Consider the following 8635-nt stretch of genomic DNA (forward strand, 5'->3'; position numbering starts at 1 on the left):
TCAATGCTGCCACGTCAGATGGATCGAGTGAATGCGATGGTAATGTTTTGTCTGTGTCTACGATCAGACGGCTATATGATGATCATAAGGGTGAGTGGATTTTAGACACAGTGACATCTTTTCACATGACTCCCCATCGGAGTTGGTTCACCAGCTATTAGGAATGCGATGGTTGACAGGTATTTATGGACAATGATATTGTCCGTAATATTGTGGCTATTGGTACGGTGCGCATCAGGATGTTTGATGGGGTAGAGCGTACCTTGATTGATATCAGGCACATTCTTAATTTAAAGCAGAATCTGATTTTTTTTGGTGTACTTGAGGCAAAAGGATGCAAGTACACAGGTATTAATAGTGCTCTTAAGGTATCTAAGATGGCACAGGTAATCATGAAAGCGCAACGACTCGGTAACTTGTACAGGTTAATCGGGAGCACTTCAAAAGGTGGAGCTGCAATGGATGTAGCGGATTCCACCTCTGTACGTGTATGGTATGTTGGGCATGATCACATGAGCGGGCAGGGCAGGAAGGCTGAGAAGCACGGACAGGGATACAGAGCAGGTGGAGCAGCCACCTGTGAGAAGAATCGCATGGCATGATTGTAGGATATCGATGAGGTACATGGATGACCCCAATATCGCAGAGGATTCATCTTCTATTCAGATGGCTTTAGGTGAACCTGGTGCTGAGACTTCTGTTACGTCCCAAACCCGGGGACAGACACCTTCCGTGATGCCCCGAATTCAGACTCGACTTTCATACACCAAGTCCCGAGTTCGGCACACCACAAAGAAGATTTTTGACTAATTTTTTTGGCATATACATATAATAATACCGAGCATGAAGATCCATGATTAAAATACCAAGCAACACTTTCCATTATAAATCCCGATGGTTACAAGTACAATGCTTTCCAAAAGGTACACAACGCCAACATTGCCAAATCGAAAAATAGATGCAATGCATCGAGAAAGCTAAGTTTTCCAAGCTACTCCAGCCCTGAAAAATGGAAAATACAAAGCTTAGGAAAAAATCCTAATGAGTACACACGTGTGTGCAGTGTGTCCTACATGCAAGCAAGATTAATATGCTATAAGAAAATCATACCACAGCCATAACCATATTACATGCATTCGTAATTACATCATCATCATCATATTGTCATGCCATAATTATACAATATCAGAAATACTGACAAGTCCATGAGTCATACAATATCGAGTACGCAATATAAATCACTATGCAAATGAGGAGTTATAAAGAGCCAAATATCGATGTCGAGGATGCAATGCAATATACGTTCCCGATGAGTTCACGAATACCGTCACCCGTATCTAAATACTGAAACATAGTAACTTGAAATGCTAAATATTACTAATGCAATGCAATATGTGGTGCGAATGAAATGACTATCCTCTGCAGTGAAGTCGGGATGATAGTACGTAGTATCGCGAGCTATGGGGTCAATCACAAGGAACTTTTATCCAAACCAGTCCCATACCTAAATTTAGATAGTCAGACTCGATGTGGTAAACTCCTGATCTCAGGTTAATTGTGTGCCCCAACCGAAATCATGGCCATTGTGAAGGTACACGTAATAAATAGTTGCACACCACTAGCTCGAGTGGATAGTGAATGTATGAATGAATGAGTATACAACTCCTGCTCAAATAGTCCACATGTCAGTACTATACATCTTTAGGATCATTAATGGGGTCTATTACACTCTACACCAGATTGCTGCCTCATTGCGCATAACCAGGTGAGTAGAAGAGACCTCACTATCCACCTGGCCAGTAGTCAGCTAATATGTACCCAGCACATCGATAGCAGACCCATTTATGAGATGGTTAAACTCAGCCTAGTTTTGCCCACTACGAATCGTGCGGATCAGGCCACACCCCATCCCAACCGACCACGACATAGTGAGAGATGTGGCCTACTGGTATTTGGCACTCAGGCGCTCATATATCCACTCAATTTTGACGTTGGGGTGTCTCCTGGCCTCGGAGGTTTAGGGACTTTTACCCATGGACATCCAAAGTGCCCAGATGCTCGAACCAAACATTTTCGGTGTCCCATCTGGCCATCCATGATATGCCTCGTGGAGGCTACGACCCGATATCGCTAGGGCACACAATGCAAGATACATGAGCCATACAATCCAGTCATGCATCAATCCTGCGCATACCGTGCACTCATGTGAGATAACCTTCGCCTATCAGGGAGTCTCATAACAATCTGCCCAACAATATATGCAATGGTCAACCACATCTCATAACAAACATGCAGATGATGCGTATAGACATGTATAATGATGCTATGCTGTCACATACTCATAATCAGTATCAATAACCAGCCTCAACAATCGGCTTCGATAATGTGGACATTTAACCAATATTGCCCCCAAGGAATGGCCCACATAAACATCAATACATACATCATGGTGAAATCACACATCACATCGATCCTTAGATACATCACTTTGGGTCTCACACAAGGGCCGCACATTCATCGCATTGGGCCTCACTCATGGGCCGCATATACATCACATTAAGCCGTATCATATGTACACTACACATCGCAATGGGCCTCGGCTCATGGGCCATGAATACACCACATCAGGCTTCACGACCCATAGACTTCAAATACACAATAGGTGGGCCCTACACATGGGCCTCAAATACATCACAATGAGCCTCATCATATGGGCCGGAAATATATCTCAATGGGCCTTGCCCATAGGCCACGAATACATGGCTACACCAATTATGATAAGTCTTATACTACAACCACTTCACACGTCACATAGTTAATGGCTCATATTTGGTGCTGCATAGTTAAGGGCCAAGAGCCACATTTCATCGTACCATTTATGGTTTAGAGATCATAGCGTATAGAATCCAGGACCTTGATAGCATTAGCTTGGGTAACATAACCCTACATCACATTCGGTTTAGTGTACAACTTAGTTATATGTGATTCAAGTGGTGGTATCTATATCGATAAGCACAAACCTACGTTGTTGAATGACCATCAATGCCACTTGATTTCATACGGTTAGGTGGCCTTGTACGTATTTCACATTCATACAATTAGATGACTACATATACTACATATACTCCACCATTGCCTATGATTAGGTGGCTATATATACATCAAATACCTACATGATTAATGGACCAAACAGGTATATCACACCCTCACACCACTAGAGTCTACATATTTGTTATAATTAAACATGTTTAAGGGTTTAAACACAAGTCACATGATCCTATTACTTAGGGTCGTACTTTAACCAAAGTGCCAAGTGATCAAGGGCTGTCCACGATCAACCCATTTAAGGGATTAATCATCATTACTTCAAAAATTACAATACCAGTTCGTCATATGTTTAACACATGGAGATTTCAAACTCTTATCGAAGAGACCTAATGGTTGGCCCAAGGCTACCACTGATGGGCCCACATAGCATTCACTTAAAATGACCCTTAACATTCTTGGACCCATAAATAGATGGAATTTACAATGAGTTATATATGATGGAGCTCATGGGGCTTTCCCATGAGGTTAAGTCGTATGTGACCCACTTAAGATTTAGGTCTACTTTGATTCTAGTCCAAATCCTAAAATGATATGAGGAAGTGGATGGTCCGCATGGATTAAATAGATACCCCATGGTGGCCTTAGGTTGGATTCAATAGTTAGGTCCTTGTTCTCACAGCCTTGTATTATATGGTCCAATTGAGATTGGATTGACTGATCTTTGGGACAATGCTCTAAAGGGGACCCGGTACATGGGCTAGATGGGTTAAATATCTAATACATCATCAGGATGACGCATAATAATTTTTTTTTTTTTGTGATGAAAGTTCAATTTACATAATGTCATAATGTACGACTATCTAATCATTGAATGGGCCTGAGTCTTGGTAACATACCGTCAAAGGGATTGATAAACTAGATAAACAATAAGGATCTTGAATATAAATCATGTCATAACCATGGTGGATTAAGTGACATAACACCTATATCAAAGTGGGCCATACCACACACAGGTTGAGAGGATTACCCTCCCTTAAATATTCATAATTATTTGTTGGGCCCACAGAGGTGTGGTTCATAAATCCAACCCATCATTATGTGTGTCCCACTTGGTTAAGGGGTCAGACCAAGTTTCAGATACATCCAAATTTTAGGTAGACCTAACACATGATTTTACATGCTCGAGCTTCGAGTTGTACGAATGGTTCAAGGAGATCAAAGTTACATAGGTCCCAAAGTGATGTGTTTATTACATATACAGAGTTCATCTATTTATTTATTTATTTTAGAGATCATTTTATAGCATTATCCAAAAAATGAATCATATCCAAAGATTATCTGGACCTCACCACAAACAGTAGTGGAGATAATGATTTCACCATTAAACAATTTACAGGGCCCACCTTAATATTTATTTTTCCATCCAATTTGTTCTTAAGGTCACAAAGACCAGAATTAAGGGGAAAAACTAATTTCATATTGGTCCAAAACTTCTATGACCCAAAAAGGGTTCCAATGGTAGACGTTCAATCCCTGGTGCTTTTGTAGTGTGGCCCACTTGATAGTTATATCTATCTTTTTTTTTCTCAAGCCTTAGGACAAGCTCACCAAATGGATGGATGGTTTAGATATAACATATACCACATGATCAGACCCATAAAATTGCTGATTTATTCAGCTTCATCAATTTATTTTTATTTTTTTGATGGTGTGGGCCACCTGAGTTCCGTGTATGGCTGAAATTTGGGGGTGGCCCATTTTTAAACGGGACCCATCAAATGCATGGGACTGATGTTCGACACACATCATGGTGGGGCCTGTGGTGGGGCCCACCTCTTTCCAGCGTCAGCAGAGACGCTGCTTGCTGCAGCATCAGACGCTGGCAGCAACAGCGTCAGTGCTGTTTTGAAATTTTTTTTTTCATATTTAGGGCCCACAACAGGACGATCTAGTCCATCTGTTGTGTGTGTCCTACGTGGTGGAGGGGTCAATCTAAGTTTCAAATGCATAAAAATTCCAAGTAGGCCCAGCAAGTACTTTTATATGTTTTAGCATGTCTTCACATGATTTTTAATGGTGTGGCCTACCAGAGAACTGGATTAGTTTCATTTTTCGACTCAATGACTAAAATGAGCTGGAAAATTGGATGGACGGCATGGATTAAATACATACATTATGGGTGGGGCCCGTTGTGGGCTCACAGCCCCCTGCCCCTTTTACAATGCAGCTGGCTGGATGCTGGCAGTAGCGTCTCTCTCCCTCTATATATATTTTTTTATTTTTTTAAATCATTTATTTATTTATTTTCTTATATATATATATATATATGCACATGTGTGCATGGGGGGATGTGTGTGTGTGAGAGTGTGTGGCCAGCCTAATGGGCCACACTTGGATGATTTGAATGTTATACAAACATTTTTTATGGGGCCCACTATTAATGGGTCCCACATGAACTCTATAATAAATTAATTTTTATTTTATTTTTTATATATGTTTTCTCCTATCCATCCACACCATCAATAACATCATCATCATTATTACAATTTTCTTTACCATGAATCATACTATTTTCATCATCCACACAATTCCTAACATTTATTGCAATTATCATCACCATCAATCATACTATCTCCATCATCCACACCATTAATCATATCATTATGATCAACATCATCTCCACCATACAAAAACACAACAAAAATAAAATAAGAATAAGTAGGGTGGGTGTACTCACTTTCATGAATTAGATGGATGGTTGAGATAGATGGAAGGGATGGGATTGATGGAGTTGATGGCCCACTAAGATCACTATTTTCTCTCTCTCTTATGAAAAATGGTGAAATGCTAAGGGATGGAGGGGTATTTATAAAGAAATGGATAAAATTTTGGTTAAGTTAAGCTAATGTGATTAATATTAGCTTAGGTTAGGATTATGGTAATTAATTCATGCTTTGTAATTAATGGTGGATTAAAGGAGCATGGGATGGCATGGTGTGATGATGTCATACATGAGGTGTGGCATGGAAGAGAGTTGACTTTTCATGCACATGAGAGAGAAGAGGTATGAGTATGTGACGTCACACACATGGGTAGAGATTTTCTCACCCATGTGTGGCATGTACATGTGTGCATGCAATGTGTCGTGCACATGTGTGGAATGAAATACATGGTGCCATGCGCACATGATACACTTATTATTCTTCATGGCGTATCTCACTAACAGAGTATCATATCGACGCACGGGTGGTACCTACGCGATCGCAGCGACGGGGCGGTCGATATGAGATAGGTTTCGAGGTCTTGGGGTTCTGGTCAGTTGGGTGTGTACTATGAACGGCCAATCCATGTCTAGTTAAGGACGTCGATCATCATGTACATAATCATAGAAAATAGTACGGAATGGACGGGGTGTTACATGGTGTGTGACTATGGACGATGTGATGGAATCGTTGTATCAGATCGACACATGGGAGTTAGTGGGCTTTTAGTGGGCTAGGAAGCTGTTGGATGCAGGTGGATCTTCAGGAGGATACAATATAGATACAGAGCGAGGTTGGTGGTGAAGGGTTATGCTCAGAGAGAAGGGATCGGCTTCTCAGAGATATTCCCACCGACGTTATAGCAGGTATCTATTACATCCGTGATTGGCACTAGTTGACCAATGTGATCTTGAGTTGGAAGGATGAATATAGAGTTTGCACTTCTACAAGGAAAATTAGAAGAACAGATTTACATGAAGCAAATAGAGCGATTCGAAGTTTAAAGGGGCTGAGAAAAGATTTTACATGAGGTCGTGGTACGACTGTCGCCTAGGCATGTGGTTTGATTTCTTCATGGTGGGTCAGATATTGTATGTTGATGACATATAAATCGCCAGTTGTGATATGTCTGATATCAATATATTGAAGACTCAGTTAAGTGGGACATTCAGGATGAAGGATCAGGGGGTTGCAAAGATGGTTCTTGGCATTGAGACTGAAGGAGGAGTAGACTTTGGTAATTACAGGAGGAATACCTTGTGTGTAGGTATTGATCTAGGATATGATGAACCAGGCAAAGTCAAAGAGCGTTCTCGACTCATCTCTTCTCAAGTTTTCCTGAGGACATGTCTCAAAATAGATGAGGAAAAACATGATATATCTCATGAGCCTTTTTCGAATGCGGTTGGCAGTGTATGCCATGGTCTGGATTAGATCAGTTATTGCACAGGCTATCAATGTTGTGAGCAAATACCCCGACAAACAATATTGAGTAGCGGTAAGATGATAAGAAGACTACGTCTTTCCTTTTGAAAAGACAGGAGCAAAAGTGTTTAGGCATGTGGATTTTGATCCGGCAGACATGCTCACCCAAAACATTCCTGCAGAGAAGTTCAAGTTCTGTGCAACTTCTCTGGGCTTGGCGATGGCGGAAAAGAAGGACGGAGTGTGCATGAGAAGCTATGATGTGATGCAGAGATAAGAGAAGAGGTCAAGAAGCTACACGGTTGAAGATTGAAGACATGGTGGAGATTGTTATAAATTGGATGTCTTAAATCTTGGCGTTGCTTGACCAGTCGAGGGACCGGCTCGACTAGTCGAAGGGGTCCTTCGACTGGTAAAAGCCCGCTCAACTCGAAGTCCCGCTACAATGTATTTAAATTTGAGGCCGTTTTCGGACTTTTCCAAAGGAGGTGAGTAAGTGGAGTTTCCTAAATTATAAATAGGAGTCCCTAAGGCTATTTTAAAGTATTTTAAGGCTTTCTAAAGGTTTTCCAAGGGTTCCTAAAAGGGTTTTAGAGTTTTTAAAGGGTGTAGCAAGGGAGAGATTTGAGGTTGTTTGAATCGGGTAAGTCCTCTCTTATTGTAATTTCTATTTTCATAGTGGAGATCTGTCGCTTTGTGCCGTGATTTTTTCCTGCAAAGGTTTTTCACATTAAATCTTTGTGTTATCTTTTATGTGCTTGGTGCCATTGGATTGCTATGCTAGATCTAGATATGTGTGATTCCGCAGGCCAAAATCCCAACAAAGAAAACCTCTAAATTCACACAGTTTAGGGCCACTAAATGATGGGATCTGCTTGATAAATATGGTGTCTTATTTTCCCAGTAGGTCGGAAGAAATACACAGTCATGTGGGCCCACATGTCTACCATTAGTTGCGCGGATGAGGGTACTACTCTCACTAGGACCTGGCTAGAGATGATTTGTCTTATTAGGGATTATGTGGCGGTCACCATGATGTAGATATGTTATCCATGTTGTCCATCTATTTTAACAGATCATTTTATGACATAAGCCTAAAAAGGAGGCAGACTAAAGGCTCAAGTGGACCACACCATAGGAAGTAGTGGGGATTGAACTCTTACTACTGAAAACTTACTAGAGCCGACAGTACTGATGCTTATTTTCTATCCAACCTTTTCATAATGTCACATAGATCTGGATGAAGTAAAAACATAAATATCAGCTTGATCCAAAACTTCCATGACCCTCAAGAAAAATTTCAACAGTCGGCTTTCAATCCCCACTGCTTCCTGTGGTGTGATCCACTTAAGCCTTCAATATGACTCTCCCTCTCTATTTTTTTTTTTCCGGCTCATGTC

This window comes from Magnolia sinica, chromosome 17 (genome assembly GCF_029962835.1).
Source record: "Magnolia sinica isolate HGM2019 chromosome 17, MsV1, whole genome shotgun sequence".
Classification (NCBI taxonomy): Eukaryota; Viridiplantae; Streptophyta; class Magnoliopsida; order Magnoliales; family Magnoliaceae; genus Magnolia; species Magnolia sinica.